This window comes from Tachyglossus aculeatus, chromosome 26 (genome assembly GCF_015852505.1).
Source record: "Tachyglossus aculeatus isolate mTacAcu1 chromosome 26, mTacAcu1.pri, whole genome shotgun sequence".
Taxonomy (NCBI): Eukaryota; Metazoa; Chordata; class Mammalia; order Monotremata; family Tachyglossidae; genus Tachyglossus; species Tachyglossus aculeatus.
In genome coordinates this window covers 19,613,938-19,638,504 of record NC_052091.1, presented here as the reverse complement: position 1 = coordinate 19,638,504, position 24,567 = coordinate 19,613,938, and the positions used below count along the sequence as shown (strand labels likewise).

The 24,567-nt window shown below is 45.8% G+C and overlaps 1 protein-coding gene and 1 non-coding gene across 2 annotated transcripts in view; both read right to left on the bottom strand.

Moving 5' to 3' along the window:
* Nucleotides 1-24,567, bottom strand: part of SH3GL3 (SH3 domain containing GRB2 like 3, endophilin A3) — an 86,220-nt gene that overhangs the window by 40,330 nt on the left and 21,323 nt on the right. The window lies entirely within an intron of this gene.
* On the bottom strand, nucleotides 11,721-11,857 carry LOC119946288. Its single transcript, XR_005456394.1, has one exon. It is a non-coding gene; the product is annotated as a small nucleolar RNA SNORA7 (small nucleolar RNA).

The window sequence follows — 24,567 nt, the reverse complement described above, 5'->3', positions numbered from 1 at the left end:
AAGACATGGGTTCTAATCCCGGCTCTGCCACTTGCCTGCTGTGTGACCTCAGGAATATCCCTTAAATTCTCTGTGCCTCGGTTACCTCATCTGTAAAATGGGGATTAAGACTGTGAGCCCCAGGTGGGACAGGGACTGTGTCCAACCTCAATAACTCGTATCTGCCCCAGAGCTTAGAACGGAGCTTGGCACATAGTAAGCGCTTACCAAATATCACAATTATCATTAAACATTAATAGAGCTGGCAGAAACGTTCACTGCCCACAAGGAGCTAAACACAGCATTGTGCGAACACTCCTCGTGAAAGAGCCAACCCCCTGCTTATTCCTTCTCAACAACCCCAAAATTCTTCCTTGACGAACAAAGGAAGGTTTCAGCTCCACGAGAATCGAGTCAAGAATCATTTCCATAAAGCGACTTGGCATGTCTGTGCTTTTGGATGAGTCATTTCGCACCAGGCAGGGACCCAGCACAAAATTCCTGGGAGATCGTGACAGGCTTGTCCAGTGATTGTCTCAGGCACGTGAAGTGGACAAACAAATCCTCCTCTGTGCTTCCAGGCTCCTAAGTCTTCCCTGACAGTTCCTTCTGTGTTCCCCCTCAGATGGGGCAACTGAAGCACACAGGGGAATTGGGGCTGTCTCAGAGCAAGTCCCCACCATTGTGAGGTTGGATGGGGTTTGATTGATCAATAACCGCTATTTGTTGAGCAGAGAAGGAAACACTGCAAACACTCCCTAAGCGCACAGCTCTTCAGAATGTTTTTCCCTCAGAGGAGTCCCTTAATAATGATAATAATAATGGGGGTATTTGTTAAGTGTTTACTATGTGCCAGCCCCTATACTAAGCACTGGGGTGGATACCAGCAAACTGGGATGGACACAGTCCCTGTCTCACGAGGGGCTCACAGTCTCAATCCCTGTTTGACAGATGCGGGAACTGAGGCCAACAGAAGTGAGGGGACTTGCCCAAGATCACCTACAGGACATGTGGCGGAGGATTAGAACCCATGACCTCCTGACTCCTAGGCCCATGCTCTATCCTCTATGCCATGCTGCTTCTCCATGCATGCTGCTTTACATTGGATCCATTACATTGGATCTTCCGTGAGTATTTGCAGAGTTCTGTGTTTGCTTCCCTGCTTGGAGGAGTGGCCTATCAATCAATCTACCTTATTTACTGAGCGCTTACTGTGTGCAGAGCACTGTACTAAGCACCTGGGAGTTTACAACACAACAATATAACAGACACATTCCCTGCCCACAAAGAACTTTCAGTTTAGAGAGGGAGAGAGACATTAATATAAATTGATAAATTTATATTATCAATTGGACATAAAGTGCTGTGGGGTTGGGAAGGGGAGTGTGAATAAAGGAAGCAAGTCAGGGCTATCCATAAGGCAGTGGGCCAAGAGGAAAGGAGGGCTTAGTCAGGGAAGGCCTCTGGGAAGAGATGTGTCTTCATTAAGGTTTTGAAGAAGGGGGAGAGTCTGGCTGGTATGCAGAGGGAGGTCATTCGAGGCCAGAAACAGGATGTGGCCGAGAGGTCGGCGGTGAGATAGACGAGACTGAGGTGCAGTGAGAAAGCTGGTGTTAGAGGACCAAAGTGGGCGGGCTGAGTTGTAGTAGGAGAGTAGTGAGGTGAGGAAGGAGTGGTTTAAAGCCAACGGTGAGGAGTTTCTGTTTGATGAGGAGGTGGATGGTTCTTGAGGACTGGGGAAACATGGACTGAACGTTTTTGTAGAAAAATGATCCAGGCAGCAAAGTGAAGCACGGACTGGATTGGGGAGAGACAGGAGGCAGGGAGGTGAGCAAGAAGATTGATACAGTCATCGACGCAAGATAGGATAAGTGATTGGATTAACGTGGCAGCAGTTTGGATTGAGGAAAGGATGGATTTTAGCAATGTTGTGAAGGTTGAACCTACAGGATTTAGTGACAAATTGAATATGTGAGTTGAATGAGAGACAGGAGTCAAGGAGAACACTAGAATTATGGGCCTGTGAGACAAGAAGGATGGTGATGCTGTCTACAGTGATGGGAGAGTCAGGGGAAAGACAGGGTTTGGGTGGGAAGATAAGGAGCTCTGTTTTAGATATGTTAAGTTTGAGGTGATGGAAGGACATCCAATTAGAGATGTCTTGAAGGCAGAGGAAAATGCTAGACTTCAGAAAGGGAGAGGAAATCAGGGTTGAGGATGCGGATTTGGGAATCACCCGCATAGAGGTGGTAGATGAATCCATGAGAGCGAATGAGTTCCCCAAGACAGTGAGTGAAGATGAAGAATAGAAGGGGACCCAAAATCGAACCTTGAGGGACCCCCAGAGTTATAGGGTGGGAGCCAGAGGAGGATCTTGCAAAGGAGACAAAGAACGAGTGGCCAGAGAGATAGGAGGAGAACCAGAAAAGGACAGTGTCAGTGAACTGAGGTTGGATCATTTTTCCAGGAGAAGGGGATGGTCGACAATGTCGAAGGCAGCTGAGTGGTCAAGGAGGATTAGGATGGAATAGAGATTCTGGGATTTGGTAAGGAGGAGATCACTGGTGATTTTTCGAGAGGGAGGTTTCTGTGGAGTGAAGGGGACAGAAGCCAGATTGGAGGGGACCCAGGAGAGAACTGGAGAAGAGGAACTTGAGATAGCAGGTACAGAAAACTCGCTCAAGGAGTTTGGAGAGGAATGGTAGGAGGGATTTGGCGCGATAACAGGAGGGAGCCGTGGGGTCAAGGAAGGGGTTTTTTAGGATAGAGGAGACATGAACGCAGTGGGGAAGAAACCAATGGAGAGAGAACAGTTGAAGATGGAGGTTAGGGAAGGAAAAAGGGAGGGTGGTTTGAGGGCATCAACTACGTCATCAAGGGAAGGTAGTTTGGGGATGGAGGCAAAATGGGGCATGATGACTTGAGAAAACTGGTTGGGGTCAAAGCATCGGTGGTCTCTGTGGGGGAACAGGAAAGATTTGTGGGGAGGAGGTGTGTGGCAGAGAAGGCATGTGAGAAAGCTGTGGTCAGATAGAGGGATTTCAGAGTTGGTGAAGGGAGAGATTGTACAGTGACTAGAGATGATGAGATCGAGTGTGTGTCCAAGTGGGTGAGTGGGTGAGGTGGGGTAAGGCAGGAGGTCAGCAGAGTTGAGCAGTGATAGAAGGCGGGTAGCAGAAGGGTCATCAGGAACAACTCTGTGGATATTGAAATCCCTCAGGATCAATGTAGGGATGGAGAAAGAAGAAAGGAATGTAGGAAATGGATCAAAATGGTTCAAAAAGTTGGAGGTGGGGCCTGGGGGGCGGGGAAGGTAGATTACTGTCTAGTGGAAAGAACACAGGTCTTGCTGTCAGGAGATATGGATTCTAACCCCAGCTCTGCCACTTGTCTGTATTATATACAAATATTTATTGAGTGCCTACAAGGTGTCAAACATTGTTCTAAGTGCTGGGGTAGATGTAAGTGAATCAGTTTGAACACAGTTCCTATCCTGCATGCGGCTCATGGTCTAAGCAGGAGGGAGAATAGGAGAACTGAGGCACAGAGAAGTTAAGTCACTTGCCCAAGGTCACGAAGGAAGCATCTGTCAGAGTCAGAATTAGAATTCAGGTCCTGTGCTCTTTCCACTAGGCCATGCTGCTTTGCCAGCCAGTTCCTGAAGCCATGAACCAAGAAATACAAGCCATCGCCTATTGATCAAGCAACCAATCAATCGTAGTTACTGAGTGTGTACTGTGTGAGGAGTACTGTACTAAGCGTTTGGGGACTACAATATAACAGAGTTGGTAGAGACGTTCCCTATCCTGTTCCCAAAACTGGCTTTAAAGCACTCAATCACCTTGCCCCCTCCTACCTCACCTTGCTACTCTCCTACTAGAGAAGCAGCGTGACTCAGTGGAAAGAGCACGGGCTTTGGAGTCAGAGGTCATGATTTCAAATCCTGACTCCACCATTTGTCATCTGTGTGACTTTGGGCAAGTCCAAGACTGAACTCCTTGTCTTCCCTCCCAAACCCTGCCATCTCCCTGACTTTCCCATCACTGTTGACAGAGCTACCATCCTTCCCGTCTCACAAGCCCACAACCTTGGTGTCATCCTCGACTCTGCTCTCTCGTTCACCCCTCACATCCAATCCGTCACCAAAACCTACCAGTCTCACCTCCGCAACATTGCCAAGATCCGCTCTTTCCTCTCCATCCAAACCGCTACCCTGCTCGTTCAAGCTCTCATCCTATCCCGTCTGGATTACTGCATCAGCCTCCTCTCCGATCTCCCATCCTCCCGCCTCTCCCCACTTCAATCCATACTTCACGCCGCTGCCCAGATCGTCTTTGTCGAGAAACGCTCTGGGCATGTTACTCCCCTCCTCAAAAATCTCCAGTGGCTACCAATCAACCTACGCAACAGGCAAAAACTCCTCATCCTCGGCTTCAAGGCTCTCCATCACCTCGCCCCCTCCTACCTCACCTCCCTTCTCTCCTTCTACAGTCCAGCCGGCACCCTCCGCTCCTCTGCCGCTAATCTCCTCACCGTGCCTCGTTCTCACCTGTCCTGCCTTCAACCCCCAGCCCACATCATCCCCCTGACCTGGAATGCCCTCCCTCTGCACATCCGCCAAGATAGCTCTCTTCCTCCCTTCAAAGCCCTACTGAGAGCTCACCTCCTCCAGGAGGCCTTCCCAGACTGAGCCCCCTCCTTCCTCTCCCCCTCCTCCCCCTCCCCATCCCCCATGCCTTACCTCCTTCCGCTCCCTCAGCAACTGTATATATGTATATACGTTTGTACGTATTTATTACTCTTTGTTTATTTTATTTGTACATTTTTATTCTATTTATTTTATTTTGTTAATACGTTTTGTTTTGTTCTGTCTCCCCCTTCTAGACTGTGAGCCCACTGTTGGGTAGGGACCGTCTCAATGTGTTGCCAACTTGTACTTCCCAAGCGCTTAGTACAGTGCTCTGCACACAGTAAGCGCTCAATAAATATGATTGATTGATTGATTGATTGAAAGTCACTTCACTTCTCTGTGCCTCAGTTACCTTATCTGTAAAATGGGGATTAAGACTGTGGGCCCCCCGTGGGACAAACTGATCACCTTGTAACCTCCACAGCACTTAGAACAGTGCTTTGCACATAGTAAGTGCTTAATAAATGCCATTATTATTATTACTACTACAACCCAGCCCGCACACTTCACTCCTCTAATGCCAACCTCCTCACTGTACCTCAATCTCATATATCTCACCACCAACCTCTCGTCCAAGTCTTCATTCATTCATTCAATCGTATTTATTGAGCGCTTACTGTGTGCAGAGCACTGTACTAAGCACTTGGGAAGTACAAATTGACAACATATAGAGAAGGTCCCTACCCAACAACAGGCTCACTGCCACTGGCCTGGAATGCCTTCCCTCCTCATATCCTACAGACAATGACTCTCCCCCACTTCAAAGCCTTAGTGAAGACACTTCTCCTCCAAGAGGCCTTCCCTAAGTCCACCTTTCCTCTTCTCCCACTCCCTTCTATGTCACCCTGACTTGCTCCCTTTCATTAATCCTCCATCCCAGCCCCACAGCACTTATTTCCATATCTGTTATTTATTTATTTATACTGATGTCCGTCTCTCCCTCTAGACGGTAAGCTCACTGTGGGCAGGGAATGTGTCTGTTTATTGTTGTATTGTCCTCGCATGTTCTCTAGACATGGTAAGTACTCAGAAAATATGACTGACAGACTGAGATTTCAGTCTGGAGGACAGTGCACATATTTCAGGCATTTTTGACATGCATGGCCCTTCCCTCCAGGGGAACCATCTTCAGCTAACGGGGAAAAGACAGAGAGAAATATTTCCCAAATATAGATCCTACTCAGTAAATCACTGATGAAGTCAATGAATCAGGATTTGAAACAACAAAACTTGTCCTCCCCACCCCTGCCACTGAAAAAAAATCAGTTCAGGTAAGAAAATCCGGGCTTCCCCATGCTGAAGAGCTCACAGTCAATCAATCAATCTGTCATATTTATTTGGTGCTTTTGGTCTGCAGAGCACTGTACTAAGTGCTTGGGAGAATTCAATTTACAGAGTTGGTAGACATGTTCCCTGCCCAAAGCAAGCAGTCGATTACAATTCTTAATATCTGGAAGAAGGCTTTCACCTTTCACCTTGTAGGATTCAGTTGCGGTCACACTAGGGTGCTGAAATCAAACCTATGGCTGAGGTTTCTCATCATCAGAGAAATTACACCTCATCCTCAACACCACCATGGTCGTCATCAGCATCCTCTTCATCATGCAGTCATATTTATTGAGTGCTTACTGTGTGCAAAGCACCGTACTAAATGCTTGGGGGAGTACACCAACAAACTTTTGAAGTTTATCATCACAATCCCTACACAAACTCTCACCACACCAAACTTCTTCACCAATGTAATCCTATCACCATCACAGCCGCTGTTCTAATAATAATAATGATAATAATAAAGCTCATTGTGGGCAGGGATTGTGTCTGTTATATTGTTATTTGGTATTCTCAAGCACTTAGTACAGTGCTCTGCACATAGTAAGCTCTCAATTTGAGTGGCTGAATACTAATAATTATGGTACTTGTTAAAGCGCTCACTATGTGCCAAGCAATGTTCTAAGCACTTGGGTGAGTACACTACAAGAGAATTAGCGGACATGTTCCCTGCCCAAAATGAGTTTGCAGTCTGGAAGGGAAGACAATGGATATTAATATGAATAAGAAATTTATAATAAATAATTTAAACATTTGTACATAAGTGGTGTGAGGTTGAGGGTGGGGCAAATATTAAATGTCTGCTGCACAACCTAGGGCAAGTCACTTAGCTTCTCTGTGCCTCAGTTACCTCATCTGTAAAATGGGATGAAGACTGTGAGCCCAATGTAGGACAGGGAGCACGTCCAGCCTGATTTGCGTGGCTTAGTGGAAAGAGCCCGGGCTTGGGAGTCAGAGGTTGTGGGTTCTAATCCCAACTCCACCACTTGTCAGCTGCATGACTTTGGGCAAGTCACTTCACTTCTCTGGGCCTCAGTTACCTCATCTGTAAAATGGAGATTACGACTGTGAACCCCACATGGGACAACCTGATTACCTTGCATCTACCCCAGCGCTTAGAACAGGGCTTGGCATGTAGTAAGTGCTTAACAAATACTATTATTATTATCATTATTATCATTATCTACCCCAGTGCTTAGTAAAGTGCCTGGCACATAGTAAGCTTTTAAGAAATACCAGTTATTATTGAGACATTAAGATTTTGGAAGGGGAGTGGGCATTTGGAACATAGTAAGTGCTCAATAAATACCATTGATTGATTGCTTGAGTCAATCGATTGATTGAGCCAGATCCTTCTGACTCCAGTCCCAAACTCTATCCACTAGTCCTTGCTGCTTCTCTCAAGCCACAGTCCACCAGACGAATCCCCTGCCACTCTTCCCCCATCCCTCACTTCTCTGAAAACTCACTATCCAAAGTGAGTCCCATTCACCCCAACTCTTTTTTTATGGTATTTGTTAACCACTTACTATTTGCCAGGCACTGTACTAAGCACTGGGGTAGATACAAGTTAATTAGGTTGGACACAGTCCCTTTCCCACATAAGGCTCACAGTCTTAGTCCCCATTTTACTGATGGGGTAACTGAGGCCCAGAGAAGTAAAGTGACTTGCCCCAGGTCACACAGGAGACAAGCAGCCGGGCTGGGATTAGAATCCAGATCCTTTTGACTTCCAGGCCTGTGCTTTGAGAAGCAGCACGGCTCAGTGGAAAGAGCATGGGCTTTGGAGTCATGGGTTCAAATCCTGGCTCCGCCAATTGTCAGCTGTGTGACTTTGGGCAAGTCACTTAACTTCTCTGGGCCTCAGTTACCTCATCTGTAAAATGGGGATTAAGACTGTGAGCCCCCCGTGGGACAACCTGATTACCTTGTAACCTCCCCAGCGCTTAGAACAGTGCTTTGCACATAGTAAGCATTTAATAAATGCCATTATTATTATTATTAATAATATCATTTATCCACTAGGCCCCACCGCTTCTTCCTACTGCTCTAGTCCTAGTTTCCCATGAGCCACTGCTTTCAAAGGGGATCCACGGTGCCGAGGGGAAAGGTTTCATACAGAAAACATCCGGGTCCCTCCCCTTACGAGAATCTGCAAGGCTCAGCGGATCACTTTGCCATCAAATCTGAAACCTGAAATTGAAAGTTGTGGAGTGGGCTGAAATTCTCAATGCTGCAACTGAATCATCATCATCATCATCAATCGTATTTATTGAGCGCTTACTGTGTGCAGAGCACTGTACTAAGCGCTTGGGAAGTACAAATTGGCAACATATAGAGACAGTCCCTACCCAACAGTGGGCAATTTCCCTTAATTTGAAAGCACAGCAGAAGAACACGGGCCTGGGAGCTGAAAGGACCTCCGTTCTGATAATTGAGCTCTACTCGCCTGCTGTGGGATCATGGGCAAGTCATTTCATTTCTCTGGGCCTCAGTTCCCTCATTTGGAAAATGGGGATTAAAGCTGAGCCCCAGGTGGGACAGGGACTGCGCCCAACCTGATTAGATTAGGTCTACCACAGCACTTAGTACAGTGCCTGGCACATAGTAAGCGCTTAACAAATAGCATAAAAGTGGGGGGTCTTGAGACTGGCTGCTGTAACTAAAATAGTCCTAATCGAACACTTCAGACAAGAAATTCCATTCCCTGAAAAGGTATCACGACCCATGAATGAACGGATTAAGACTGTGAGCCTCATGTGGGAGAGGGATTGTGTCCAACCTGATTATCTTTTATCTTCATTCATCCATTCGACTGTATTTATTGAGTGCTTACTGTGTGCAGAGAACTGTACTAAGTGCTTGGGAGAGTACAAAACAACAATAAGCAGACACATTCCCTGCACTCAACAAGTTTACGGTCTAGGGGGGAGACAGACATTAATAGAAATCAATAAATGATAGATATGGACAGGGGGATGAACAAAGGGAGCAAGTCCGGATGATGCAGAAGGGAGTGGGAGAAGAAGAAAGGCGGGCTTAGTCAGGGAAGGCCTCTTGGAGGAGATATGCCTTCAGTAAGGCTTGGAAATTGGGGGAGAGTAATAGTCTGATGGATTTTAGGAGGGAAGGCATTCCAGGCCAGAGGCAGGATGTGGGAGAGGGGTTGGCGGTCAGATAGACGGGATCGAGGAACAGTGAGGAGGTTAGCACCAAAGGAATGAAGTGTGTAGGCTGGGTTATAGTAGGAGAGTAGTGAGGTGAGGTAAGAGGAGGTGATTGAGTGCTTTGAAGCAAATGGGTGGAGTTTTTGTTTGATGTGGAGGCGGATGGGCAACCACTGCAGGTTCTTGAGGAGAGGGGAAACATGGCCTGAACGTTTTTATAGAAAAATTATCCGGGCAGCAGAGTGAAGTAAGGCCCGGAGTGGGGAGAGACAAGAGGCTGGGAGATCAACAGGGAGGCTGATGCAGTAATCGAGGTGGGATAGGAGAATTGATTATATTAACATGGTAGCAGTTTGAATGGAGAGGAGTGATGTTTTGAAGTTGGTACCAAGAGGATTTAGTGGTGGATTGAAAGTGTGGGTTGAACAAGAAAGAGTAGTCAAGGATAACACCAAGGTTATGGGCTTGTGAGACAGGAAGGATGGTGGCATCATCTACAATGGTGGGAAAGTCGGGGAGGACAGGGTTTGGGTGGGAAGATAAGGAGTTCTGCTTTGGACATGTAAAGCTTGAGGTGACGGGAGGACATCCAAATACAGATGTCTTGAAGGCAGGAGGAGATGTGAGACTGCAAGAGGAAGAGAGATCAGGACTGGAGATGCAGATTTAGGAATCATCTGCATAGAGGAGGTAGTTGAAGCCATGGGAGCGAATGAGGTCTTCAAGGGAGTGGGTGTAAATGGAGAGTAGAAGGGGAACCAGAACTGAACATTGAGTGACCCCCACAGTTAGGGGGTGGGAGGCAGGAGAGGAGCCTGTGACAGAGACTGAGAAGGAGAATGAGAATAAGACTGAAAATTATCTTCCCCAGGCACTTAGTATAGTGCCTGGAACATAGTGCTTAACAAATACCATAAAAAACACAAAAACAAGAGAGTTGTCCTTCACCAGGAGTCAAGTTTCCCTCAGCGACACGTCATCTCCACAGCTTCACCACTCAAAAGGAACAAGACGCTATCTCTTAATCAGAAGACAACACTGGAGCAAATCCTGATGGTCCAGGGAATTGAGCCCGTTGCCCTATTTTTTGCTGAACTGTACTTTCCAAACGCTTAGTACAGTGCTCTGCACACAGTAAGCGCTTAGCAAATATGACTGAATGAATGAATCACTGTTCTTTGCTTTGTGTTTACAGAAGCAGCATGGTATAGTGGATCGATCACGGGCTTGGGAAGGTCATGGGTTCGTATCCCAGCTCTGCCACTTGTCTGATGTATGACCTTGGGCAAACCACTTCATTTCTCTGGGCCTCTGTTCTCTCATGTCTAAAGTGGGGGTTAAGACTGTGAGCCCTATATGGGACAGGGACTGTTCCCAATCTGATAAGTTTGTATCTACCCTTGTGCTTAGGACAGTGCCTGGCACCTAGTAAGCACTTAACAAATGCCACTATTATTATTATTGTTGTTTGGACGTTTTGTTTGAATTTGCACTTCCCGGTCTTAATCAGGCTCAGCAGAAAGGACCATAAGATGAACACAGGTTGGGCTGAGACAAAGCAGACAGGTTCAAGAAATACCTTTTCAAGTCTCTCCCTCTTCATCTTGTCTCTCTTGCCGTTGTCCCCTCGCCCACATCCTGCCTCTGGCCTGGAACGCCCTCCCTCCTCATATGCTCCTGACAACGACTCTACCCGGCTTCAAAGCCTTATTAAAGGCACATCTCCTCCAAGAGACCTTCCCTGACTAAGCCCACCTTTCCTCTTCCCCTGTCCCTTCTGTGTCACCTTGACTTGCTCCCTTTATTCATTCCGCCAGCCCTCAGCCCCATGACACTTATGTCCATATTTATTATTAATAATAATAATGGCATTTATTAAGTGCTTACTATGTGCAAGGCACTGTTCTAAGCACTGAGAAGGTTACAAGGTGCTCAGGTTGTCCCATGGGGGGCTTACAGTCAATGCCCATTTTACAGATGAGGGAACTGAGGCACAGAGAAGTTAAGTGACTTGCCCAAAGTCACACAGCGGACAATTGGCGGAGCTGGGGTTTGAACTCATGACCTCTGACTCCACAGCCCATGCTCTTTCCACTGAGCCACGCTATTTCTTCTATATTTGTAATATATTTAAGTATATTAATGTCTGTCTCCCCCTCTAGACTGTAAGCTTGTTGTGGACAGGGAATGTGACTGTTTATTGTTCTACTGAACTCTCCCAAGTGCTTAGTACAGTGCCCTGCACACTGTAAGGGCTCAATAAATACAACTGACTGACTGCTGTTCAGACATTTTAGGTGCTCCAGAATATCAATGCTTCCTCTTCCTGTCTCATCTTTCCTTACACTGCTGGATTGTTTCCGACCTATACCGACGCCATGGACACATCACTCCCACAACACCCCACTTCCATCTGCAATCGTTCTGGTAATGGATCCATAGAGTGTTCTTGGAAAAAATATGGAAGTGGCTTACTATTGCCTTCTTCTGCACAGTAAACTTAAGTCTCCACTCTCGACTCTGATGCCACTGCTGTCCAGCGCGGGTGAGTTTTGACTTGTAGCAGATTGCCTTCCAGTCGCTAGCCCTGCCCAAGCTAGGACTGGAATGGGTAAGCCTCTGCTTGACTCTCCCTCCCGAAGCTGAGACTGGTAGAGTACTGGAAACTCTCCAGGTGCCATCCTGAGAGGGAAAGCTGCCTCTTCAAGTACCAAGAAATGTCTGTCCCACTGTACCCACTAGCACAGGAGGGTTGATGACATTTACCCACATCGATGCTACAACCCAGTGTATGGCAACCGTATGTTGCAAACCGAAGCTGCAATTAAAATCCTCTAATTTTAGTCTGGACACATCTCGAGTTTCTCCTCTGAACAGTAATTAGCAACAGACGAATTAACTGGGATGGAAAACCCTATCATTCAATCTCTGTCTCTAGGCTGCGAACTCATCATAGGCAGGGAATGTGTCTGTTTATTGTTATACTGTCCTCTCCCAAGTGCTTAGTACAGTGCTCTACACACGGTAAGTGCTCAATAAATATGAATGAATGAATCACTTCCTGGTTGTATTTCCAATGAGGGAGAAGCAACATTTCGACTTACTTTCTATCACTGTGACCCAACCTAAATGATTTCTCTCTTTAGCTTAAAGTATTCACCACTTCCTGACTTTTTCACTATACTCAGTCATATTCAGTGAGCACTTAACTAAGTGCTTGGAAGAGTACAATAAAATCTTCCAGATGCATACCGCTGGACTGTAAACTCACTGTGGGCAGGGACTGTGTGTTACATTGTTGTGTCGTACTCTCCCAGGCACTTAGTAGAGTGCTCGGTACACAGTAAGTGCTCAATATATATGACTGATTGATTGCCTATTGCAGTCCTCTGCTCATACTGCCAGCTCAATAAAAGCTATCAAATGACTGAGTGATTACTATTGAGAAGCAGTGTGACCTAATGGATAGAGATCGGGCCTCGGATTCAGAGGACCTGGGATCTAATCCCAGTTCCGCCACTTGTCTGCCGGGCGACCTTGAACAAGTCACTTCACTTCTCTGGGCCTCCGTTTCCTTATCTGTCTAATGGGGATTGAATTCTACTCCTTCCCGCCTAGATCGTGAGCCTCGCACACGAAAAGGAGGGTGTCCCAACTGATAACCTTGTATTTACCTCAGCACTTGGAAATAGTGCTTGGCAACTAGTAACCACTTGATAAATACGATTAAAAAGAGAGAAATATATCACTTCGTTGTGACTCAGTTCCCTCATCTGTAAATTGGGGATTGAGACTGTGAGCCCCATGTGGGACAGGGCCTGTGTCCAACCTGATTAATTTGTATCTACCCCAGCACTTAGAACAGTAGTTGGCACATAGGAAGTGCTTAACAAATACCATTTAAAAAAGGGACTCAAATCTGTGGGATTGACAGAATTCTGACGAGGTTTATACTCAGGTGCCATCACTGAACCCTATAGGAACCTAGTATGGTCTTCAACGACTAAAATGATAATTAATAACAGTTGTGGTATTAAGTACTTACTATGTGCCAAACACAGTACTAAGCGCAAGGATAGATACAAATTTATCAGATTGGGCACAGTCGCTGTCCCACATGGGCTCACAGTCTCAATCCCCATTTTACAGATGAGGGAACTGAGGCCCAGGTAAGTGAAGTGACTTGCCCAAAGTTACACAGCAGACACGTGACAGAGCCAGGATTGGAACCCATGACCTTCTGACTCTCAGGCCTGTGCTCTATCCACCACGCCATGTTGCTTCCTTAATAATTGGAACATATTGATGTAACATATGAATTCATAAGTTTCCTGTTATTTTAGTTTAAATTACCTCTGTGTTTCCACTGTTTGTGTTTGTTATATTTTTATGGTATTTGTTAAGGGCTTATTATGTGCCGGGCACTGTACTAAGCGCTGACAGAAATGCAAGCTAATCAGGTTGGACACAGTCCACCTGGGGGCTCACAGTCTTTAATCCCATTTGGCAGATGAGGTAACTGAGGCCCAGAGAAGTGAAGTGACTTAGCCTAAGGCCACACAGCAGAAAAGTAGCTGAGGCAGAATTAGAACCCTGGTCCTTCTGACTCCCAGGCCCATGCTCTGTTGCTGTTTCACATTCAGACCCACATTTCCTTGAGGGCAACAGTGGGCAAGTCACTTAACTTTTCCTTGCCTTCTCCCCCCTCCAATTCTCCAGAGCACCTCGTTCAGTGCTCCTAAAGTGGCCACTAGCTAATGAAGCAGAGAATTATTGTAGCCTAGTGGCTAGACTAGGAGTCAGAAGGACCTGGGTTCTAATTCCAGTTCCTTCTCTTGTCTGCTATATGACCTCTGGCAAGTCACTTAAATTCCCTGACCTTCAGTAAAAATGGGGATTAAGACTGTGAGCCCCACGGGGATATGGACCAATCAGCTTGTACCTACCCCTGTGCTTAGTACAGTGCCTAGCACATGGTAAGCGCTTAACAAATACCATTAAAAAAAAGTAGCATAGCTCACATAACACTCAGGCAATGCTGACTGCAAAATGGTCAGCCTTATCCAGGCTATATACTGAATCCAAACTGAGGTACTCACAAACCAATATCGAGGTTCACAATGCTTACATGAACTTTAGTTCCTAAATGGCACCTGGCTCACTCTTCTCCCCTCCTCAAAACCTCTGCCGACTTCCTGTGTCTCTCCACATCAAACAAAACCTTCTCACAATCAGCTTCAAGGTTTTCCATCTGGCCCCACCTTACCTACCTTCTCTCTTCACTCATTATTCTTCAGCTTCCTGTCTATTTTCCTACCCAGTCCACCTTCTAGCTATACCCTCTACACTGTAAGTTCATTGTGGGCAGGGAATGTGCCTATTATAATAATAATTATCACTATTATAACCAGTGTGGCTCAGTGGAAAGAGCACGGGCTTTGGGGGCAGAGGTCATGGGTTCAAATTCCGGCTCCAGCAATTGTCAGCTGTGTGACTTTGGGCAAGTCACTTAACTTCTCTGTGCCTCAGTTACCTCATCTATAAAATGGGGATTAAGACTGTGAACCCCTGTGGGATAACTTGATCACCTTGTAACCTCCCCAGCACTTAGAACAGTGCTTTGCACATAGTAAGTGCTTAATAAATGTCATTATTATTATTATTATTATTATTATTATTATTTGTTAAGCACTTAATATGTGCCAGGCACTGTACTAAGCACTGGGGAGGATAATAAGAATAATAGTAATTGAGGCATTTGTTAAAATTGTTGTTGCTTCGGTTCTTATTTTTAACGAAACAATATACGTAGCTTATATTAGGGCACGGGTTCTAATCCTGCCTCTGCCACTTGCCTCCTGTGTGACCTTGGGCAAGTCACTTCACTCCTCTTTGCCTCTATTCCCTCCTCTGTAAGACTGTGAGCCCCATGTGGGAGAGGGTCTAAGTCCAACCTGATTAGCTGGAATCTACCCCAGCGCTTGGAACAGTGCATGGCATATAATAAGCACTTAACAAATACCATCATTATAATTATTATCATTACTATCAATACTATGTGCCAAGCAATGTACTAAGTGCTGGGGTGTGGATACAAGCAAATCGGGATGGACACAGTCCTTGTCCTCCGTGGGGCTCACAGTCTCAATCCCCATTTACAGATGAGGGAACTGAGGCCCAGAGAAATGAAATGACTTGCCCAAGGTCACAAAGCAGACAAGTGGCAGAGCAAGGATTAGAACCCATGACCTTCTGATTCCCAGGCCCATGCTCTATCCACTACACCATGCTGTTTCTCCAATAATAACAGTTAAGGCATTTGTTAAGTGCCTACTATGTGCCAGGCACTGTACTAAGCACTAGGTTGGGTACAAACAAATAGGTTGGACATAGCCTCTGTCCCACATAGGGCTCACAGTCTTAATCCCCATTTTAAAGATGGGGTAACTGAGACACAGAGAAGTGAAATGACCTGCTCAAAGCCACATAGCAGGCAAGTAGCATGGCTTAGTGGAACAAGCGCGGGCTTGGGAGTCAAAGGACATGGGTTCTAATCCCAGCTCTGCCACTTGTCTGCTGTGTGACCTTGGGCAAGTCACTTCACTTCTCTGTGCCTCAGCTACCTCATCTGTAAAAAGGGGATTAAAAGTGTAAGCCCCATGTGGGATGACCTGATTACCCTGTATCTACTCCCACCAAGAACAGTGCTTGGCACATAGTAAGCACTTAACAAATACCATCATCATCATTATTATTATTAAGTAGTGGAGCTGGGATTAGAACCCATGACCTCATGACTCCCAGTCCCTGCCCCACATAGGGCTCACTGCCTTCATCCCCATTTTACAGAGGAGGGATCTGAGGTTCAGAGAAGTGAAACAACTTGCCTAAGGTCACACAGTAGATCAGTGGCCCAGGCAGGATTAGGACCTGGGTCCTTTTAACTCCCAGGCCCATGCTCTATCCACTAGGCCAGGCCTTTCAAGTACTGGAAAAGAGCAAAGGGTTCATTCTACCCTTTTTTCAATCAGGTCCAAACAAAGGAAGGTCCCACCACTCATGTAATCCAAGAAGGGGATGCAGTTTGCAAATCCAACCCCCGATGATGGGATTTTAGGTAAAGGCACCTGGGGGAGCAGTAACTGTTCTGTGACCAGATCTGGGAGTCAGAAGGATCTGGGTTCTAATCACTACTCCACCACATTTCTGCTGTATCACCTTGGGCAAGTCACTTAACTTTTCTTTGCCTCATATGTAAAATGGGGATGAAGACTGTGAGCCCCATGTGGGACAGGGACTGTGTCCAATCTGATTAGCTTGTATCTACCCCAGCCCTTAGAACAGTACTTGACACACAGTATGCACTTAACAAATATCATTATTACTATTATCTACCCCAGGGCTTAGTACAGTAGCTGGCAAACATTAAGCACTTAAATATCATTTAAAAAAGGGTCTAGGAGAACTTCTTTGTGCCCCAGTTACCTCATCTGTAAAGTGTAAAATCTGTAAGACTGTGAGCCCCACATGGGACAAATTGTACTTTCCAAGTGCTTAATACAGTGCTCTGCACACACTAAGCGCTCAATATGATTGAATGAATGAATGACCTTGTGTCTACCCCAGCACACAGAACAGTGCTTGGCACAAAGCACTTAACAAATACCATAATAATTATTATCATTACGGTTATTAATGACAATCACAGGTTTCTTCTAAGGGACCTGGTGACAAAAGACGTATTTGGTCTGGAGAAGTATCAGTGTTCTTACCCAAACATGGCATTGCTTTGGTTCTTATTTTTAAAGAAACAATATAAGTAGCTTGTTTTAGGACACAGGTTCTAATCCTGCCTTTGCCACTTGTTTCCTGTGTGACCTTGGGCAAGTTACTTCACTCCTCTTTGCCTCGATTCCCTTATCTGTAAAATGGGGATTAAGACTGTGAGTCCCATGTGGGACAGGGACTGCGTCCAACTTGATTAAATGGTATCTAACCCAGTGCTTAGATCAGTGCATGACATATAGTAAGCACCGAACAAATACCATCATTATTATTATTATCTACCCCAGGGCTTAGTACAGTGGCTGAAACACAGTAAGTGCTTAACAAATGCCATTAAAAAAAAAAGGTCGAGGAGATTGACTATCACAGGGTTCTTCTAAGGGACCCGATGTCAGTGGAAGCATTTGGTCTGGAAAAGCATCAAGGGTCTGAACTAGAAATGGCATGTTTAGGTTATTTTGTTTAATGAAACAATATATGTCACAGGTATTTTTAAAAGCCGCATTTTAACATATGCTGTTGTGTTTTTTCAATAATTCTCACAAGATGCTTGAGTGAACCTAATTGAATTAATCTAAGCCTATCTTGTTGGCGTGTATCAACTGAATAGGGCAAAAGCAGTCTGCAGATCGACATGACAAACCTGGAGAACCATACGTGATGTGTGAAACCTTCAGAGAAACAGCTTGGCACAGTGGATAGAGCCCGGGGCCTGGGAGTCATAAGGTCTTGGGTTCTAATCTCAGCTCTGCCATATGTCTGCTGTGTGAGCTTGGTCAAGTCACTTCATTTTTCTGGGCCTCAGTTCCCTCTTCCGTCAAATGGGGATGAAGACTAAGAGCCCCACATGGGAAAGGGACTGTGTCCAACCCAATTTGTTTGTATTCACCCCAGCACTTAGTACGGTGGCTGGCATACAGTGAGTGCTTAACAAATATCATTTTTAAAAAAATGAATTGCATCAGCCTCTCCCTCCCTAATCCACTGTAGACTGTGAGCGTGCACAGAGAGATCACCTCATAGAGTGAGCGAGAGGATGGAAACAACTTGGCCGGAGCAGGGCAGGGAAGTCAGTCACTAATATTTATTGAGCGTTTACTGTGTGCACAGCGCTGTTATAAGAGCTTAGGCGAATACAATACAACAATAAACAGACACATTCCCTGCCCACAACAAACTTACAGTCTACAGGAGGAGTCAAGGAGTACCTCTGAGGGTCTGCACAGTTTTAGAAAGTAGGGAGGCTAGTGGGTTGTTTTTTTTTAATATTTATTGAGCCCTTACTATGAACCAGGCACTGTTCTAAGCACTGGGGAAGATGCAAGCTGATTGGACATCATCGATGTCCCGCTTAGGGCTCAAAGTATTAATCCTCATTTTAGATGAGGAAATTAATAATAATAATGATTGTGGTATTTGTTAAGCACATACTTTGTGCCAGGCTATGTATTAAGCGCTGGGGTGGATTCAAGCAAACTGGGTTTGACATGGTCCCTGTCCCGCCTGGGGATTCCAGCCTCAATCCCCATTTTGCAGAAGCCCAGAGAAGTGAAGTGACTTGCCGAAGGTCACACAGCAGACAAGTGGCAGGGCTGGAATTAGAACACAGGTCCTTCTGATTCCCAGACCCGGGCTGTATCCACTAGGCCATATTCTTTCTCTGTTGTTTTCACTGCTGGGCTATGGACAGACCGGTCTGAGCAAACAGCATGGTGTAGCAGTTAGAACACAGGCCTGGGAGTCAGAAGGTCCTAAATTCTAATCCCGGTTCCACCACCTGTCTGCTGTGTCACCTTGGGCAAATCACCTCACTTCTCTGTGCCTCTGTTCCCTCATCTGTAAAATGGGGATTGAGACTGGGAGCCCCATGTGGGACAGGGACCGTTTCCAACCCGATTTGCTTGTATCCACCCCAACGCATAATACAGTGCCTGGCACATAGTAAGTGTTTAACAAATGCCATGATTATTATGATTATGATGATGATGATGATGATGATGATTATTATTATTATTATTATTATTATTATTATTATTATCGAGGAGTCTGATAATGGCTCCTTCTACCACAGAGTTCTTGAGCTCTTCACAGATTCACAGCGGTCACTGGGATCTTTTGCTGTTTCGTCTTTTTGTATTTTAAACTTTCCCCCTGTGTCTGCTGTCAATCTCCCAGCACCTGCCCTCTTCTAGATTCTGAGCCCTCTGAGGGCTAAGAACCAAGTCCTATTCTTCCTTTATTCTTCCCCTGCGCTTAGTACAGTGCTTAGTACAAACAGCAGGTGCTCAGACAGCACTGCCCAATGGATAGAGCCCGGGCCTGGGAATCAAATGGACATCGGTTCTAATCCCAGCTCCTCCACATGTCTGCTGGGTGACCTTGGGCAAGTCAGTTCACTTCTCTGGGCCTCAGTTCCCTCATCTGTAAAATGGGGATTAAGATTGTGAGCCCCATGTGGGATAGGGACTGTGACCAACCTGATTAGCTTGTATTTACCTCAGCATTTAGAACAGTGCCTGCCATATAGTAAGTGCTTATCAAAAACCATAGTTATTATTATTATTATTCTCTGTGCCTCAGTTACTTCCTCTGTAACATAGGGATTAAGATTGTGAGCTCCATGTGGGACTTGGACTGTGTCTAGCCTGATTATCTTGCATCTGCCTCAGTGCTTAGAACAGTGCCTGGCACATAGTAAGCACTTAACAAATACCATAAAAAAAAGGAATGAAGGAACGAATAAATGAATGAATGCCAGATAACACAACTGCAGAAAAAAAAATCCAAATCATCAGTGCTTAGTACAAACAGCAGGTGCTCAAGAAATAATTTTGAATAAATGAATGAATGACAAAATGAATGAATGAATGAATGAATGAAAGCCAGGTAACACAACTAAGGAAAAAAAATCAAAATTAAAATCATAGGACATGGGCTCAAATCTATCAATAAATGCAGGAAAGGGATCGCAGACACGCTGTTGACAATATGTTCAATATTGGTTTAACATGTAGCAGCATCCAAAAAGGTCAACTGAAAGCTAAGCATTATTGGGGCAGAACCAGAAAACAGAACAAATATTAGTTAGCTAGTTCGTTGCGGGCAGGGAATGTGACTGTTTATGGTTGTATTGTACTTTCCCAAGAGCTTAATACAGTGCTCTGCACACCGTAAGGGCTCACGACTGAATAAATGAACAAATGAATGAATGAACCATGATATGCTCATAGCCAGAATAGTGTACTTAGTTCTGGCTGCAGCCTAACAGAGCTTGGCTGCGTATGAAGGCAACAAGGGTGGGTGGAAAGGACATGTGAGTCTGGAAGTCAGAGAACCTGGGTTCGAATCCCACCTCTACCACTCCCTACTGAGTGACCTCGGGCAAGGGACAAAACCTCTCTGGCCTTGTTTCCTCAGTGGCAAAACAGAGATTATATTAACTGCTTCTCCTTACCTCACAGAGATACTGAAAGGACAAAGTGAACAGAGTAATGTGAGATGCTTGAGAAACCACATGGCCTAACAGGAAAAGCTTAATGGAAAGGGCTTGGGTGTCAGGGGACCTGGGTTCCAGTTACAGCCCTGCCACTTGTCCGCTGGGTGGCCTTGGGTGAGTCATTTACTTCTCTGTGCCTCAGTTCTCCTGTTCTCCCTACTACTTAGACTGTGAGCCCCATGTGGGATATGGACTATGTCCAACCTGATTTACTTGTAGCTACCCCAGCACTTAGTACATTGCTGGCACAGAGTAATCAATCAGTTGTATTTATTGAGTGCTTACTGTGTGTAGGGGGCTGTACTAAGCACTTGGGAGAGTCCAATACAACAGTATGACAGACATATTCCCTGCCCACAACGAGCTTATGGTCTCGAGGGGGAGACCGACATTAATATAAATTAATAAATTATGGCTATGTACGTAAGTGCTGTGGGGCTGCGATGGGGAATAAAGGGAATGAGTTAGGGTGATGAAGAAGGGGGAGGGAAAAAAGAAAACGAGGGTTTAGTCCGGGAAGACCTCTTGGAGGAGATGTGCCTTCATAAAGGCTTTGAAAGGGGTGAGGGTCATTGTTTGCTGGATATGAAATGGTGGGTGTTCTGGACCAGAGGTAGAATGTGTTCAAGAGGTTGGCAGTGAGATAGATGACTAGTAGTAGTGGTGGTAGTAGTAGTAATAGTAGTGTAGAAGTAGTAGTAGTAGTAGCAGTTGTAGTAGTAGTTGTTGTAGTAGTAGTAGTAGTAGTAGTAGTAGTGAATAGTTTGGCATGGGAGGAGCTAGGTGTATGGGCCGGGTTACAGTAGGAGAGCAGCAAGGTGAGATGGGAGGGGGCAAGGAGATTGACTGCTTCAAAGCCGATGGTGAGGAGTTTCTGTTTGATACAGAGGAGGATGGGCCACCATTGGAGGTTCTTGAGGAGTGGGGAAACACTAACTGAATGTTTTTGTAGAAAAATGATCCGGGCAGCAGAGTGAAGTAAGGACTGGAGTGGGGAGAGACCAGAGGCAGGGAGGTCAACAAGGTGGCTGATACAGTAATCAATGTGGGATAGGATAAGGGATAGGATTGACGAGGTAGCAGTTTGGATGGAGAGGAAAGGATGGATTTTACTGATGTTGTGAACGTTGAACCTACAGGATACATTGAATATGTGGGTTGAGTGAGAGAGAGGAGTCAAGGATAACACCAATGTTATATACCTGTGAGACAGAAACGATGATGTTGCTGTCTACAGTGATGGAAAAGTTACGGGGAGGACAGGGTTTGGGAGGGAAGATAAGGAGTTCTGTTTTGGACATGTTAAGTTTGAGGTAATAGAAGGACTTCTAAATACAGATGTCTTGAAGAAGGAGGAAATGCGAAACTGCAGAGAGGGAGAGAGATCAGGGCTGGAGATGTGGATTTGGGAATCATCCGCACAGCAGTGGTAGTTGAAGCCTTGGGAGTGAATGAGTTCTCCAAGGAAATGGGTGTAAATAGGGACTAGAAAGGGTCCCAGACTGAGCCTTGAGGGACCCCAATAGTTAAGGGGTGGGAGGCAGCGGAGCCCACGAAGGAGAATGAGAATGAGCGGCTAGAGAGACAGAAGGAGAACCAGGAGAGGACAGTGTCAGTGAACCGAGGCTGCATAATTTTTCCAGGAGAAGGGGTTGGTCGACAATGTTGAAGGCAGCTGAGAGGTCGAGGAGGATTAGGATGGAAATAGAGGTGCTTGGATTTGGTAAGAAGGAGATCATTGGTGATCTATGATAGGGCAGTTTCTCTGAACAAAGGGGATGGAAGCCAGATTGAAGGGAGTCAAGGAGAGAATTGGAGAAGAATTTCAGACAGCGGGTGTACACAGCTCGCTCAAGGAGTTTGGAGAGGAATGATAGGAGGGAGATGGGGCGATAACTGGAGGAAGCCATGGGGTCAAGCAAGGGACTTTTTAGGATGGGGAGATGTGGGCATTTTTGAAAGCAGTGGGTAAGAAGCCATTGGAGAGTGAACAGATGAAGAAAGCAGTCAGGGAGGGGACAAGTGTATTGATAAGGTGTGAAGGGATGGGGATCAGATGCGCAGGTGGAGTGGCTGGATTTTGAGAGAAGGCAGGAGATCTCTTGAGATAATGCTGGGAACGATGGGAAAGTTGAAGAAGGGGCAGGAAGCAGTGGAGCCTGGGGAGGAGCAGTGGAGATAATAATAATGATGGCATTTATTAAGCGCTTACTATGTGCAAAGCACTGTTCTAAGTGCTGGGGAGGTTACAAGGTGATCAGGTTGTCCCACGGGGGGCTCACAATCTTAATCCCCATTTTACAGATGAGGTAACTGAGGCACAGAGAAGTTAAGTGGCTTGCCCAAAGTCACACAGCTGATTATTGGCAGAGACGGGATAAGGAGATTTAGGAAAAGAAGCAGCTTGGCTCAGTGGAAAGAGCACCGGCTTGGGAGTCAGAAGTCATGGATTTTAATCCTGGCTCCACCACTTGTCAGCTGTGTGGCTTTGGGCAAGTCACTTAACTTCTCTGTGCCTCAGTTACCTCATCTGTAAAATGGAGATTAAGACTGTGAGCCCCACATGGGACAACCTGATCACCTTGTATCCTCCCAGCGCTTAGAACAGTGCTTCACACATAGTAACAACTTAACAAATACCATCATTATTATTATTATTATGCCTGAGAGTTTCAATTTTCTCAATAAAGTAGATGGTCAGATCATTAAAGGTGAGGGATAGGGGAAGCCGGGGGAGGGGGGCTTGAGGAGGGAGTTAAACTTCTGGAACAACTGGTGAGGGTGATGGGCATGGGGCTCAATTAGGATGGCGAAATAATTTTGTCGGGCAGAGGATAGGGCAGAGAAAGCACTTAACAAATACCATATATATAATATACAGAAACAGCATGACATAGTGGATAGAGCACAGGCCCGGGAGTCAGAGGGTCATGGGTTCTGATCCCAGCTCTGCCGCTTCTCTGCTGAGTGACCTTGGGAAAGTCACTTCACTTCTCTGGGCCTCGGTTCCTTCATCTGTAAAATGGGAATTGAGACCGTGAGCCCCATGTGGGACTGGGACTGTGTCCAACCCTATTTGTATCCACCTCAATGCTTAGTACAGTGCTTGGCACATAGTAAGCACTTAACATTCATTCAATTGTACTTATTGAGTGCTTACTGTGTGCAGAGCACTGGACTAAGTGCTTGGGAAGTACAAGTCGGCAACATATAGAGACAGTCCCTACCCAACAACGGGCTCACAGTCTAGAAGGGGGAGACAGACAACAAAACAAAACACGTAGACAAATACCATCATGATTATTATTAAGTTTGGGGATGAAGAGGGGAGTGATGGGATTGGTCATTATTCAGTTGATCCAGCCCTGTGTGTTTGAATCAGTGACAAGGACTTCAACTCTTACATGACTCGCCCAAGTATCCTGGTACTCCTGTCAGAAACACTGTTGTTGTATTTGTCCTGATGACTTGACACCTGTCCACATGTTCTGTTTTGTTGTCTGTCCCCCCCTTCTAGACTGTGAGCCTATTGTTGGGTAGGGACCGTCTCTATATGTTGCCAACTTGTACTTCCCAAGTGCTTAGTACAGTGCTCTGCACACAGTAAGCACTCAATGAATACGATTGAATGAATGAATAAATGAATGAATGGGAAAGAAGTAAGATCCACCAGTCAAAAATTCAGGACAACTGAAACCGGTTATGGACCTAATGGTGGCTTGGGGTGTGCTGTGATAGATGGGGGTTGGGAGGCATGAATTTTCTCTGAGACAGTTCATTGCAAATACCTCATTAACTAGAAGACATCAGTTGTCTCATCTGTGAAATGGGGATTAAAGCTGTGAGTCCCACAGGGGACCGGGATTACACTCACCTTGATTAGCTTGTATTTACCCCAGAGCTTAATACAGTGCCTGGCACATCATACGTGCTCAACAAATACGATAAAAAAAGGAAACGTGACAAAGTACAGCTTTGACGCTGGATGTCCAGCAGAACATCCCCCTCTGCATTCACCCCAAACCATTTCCTGCCACTGCACTTGAGGTAACTTGATCTCTATCTGACCTTGTCCTCTCCCATCCCACCCTCTCCTCATCATGTTCCCATTCTCCTCTCCC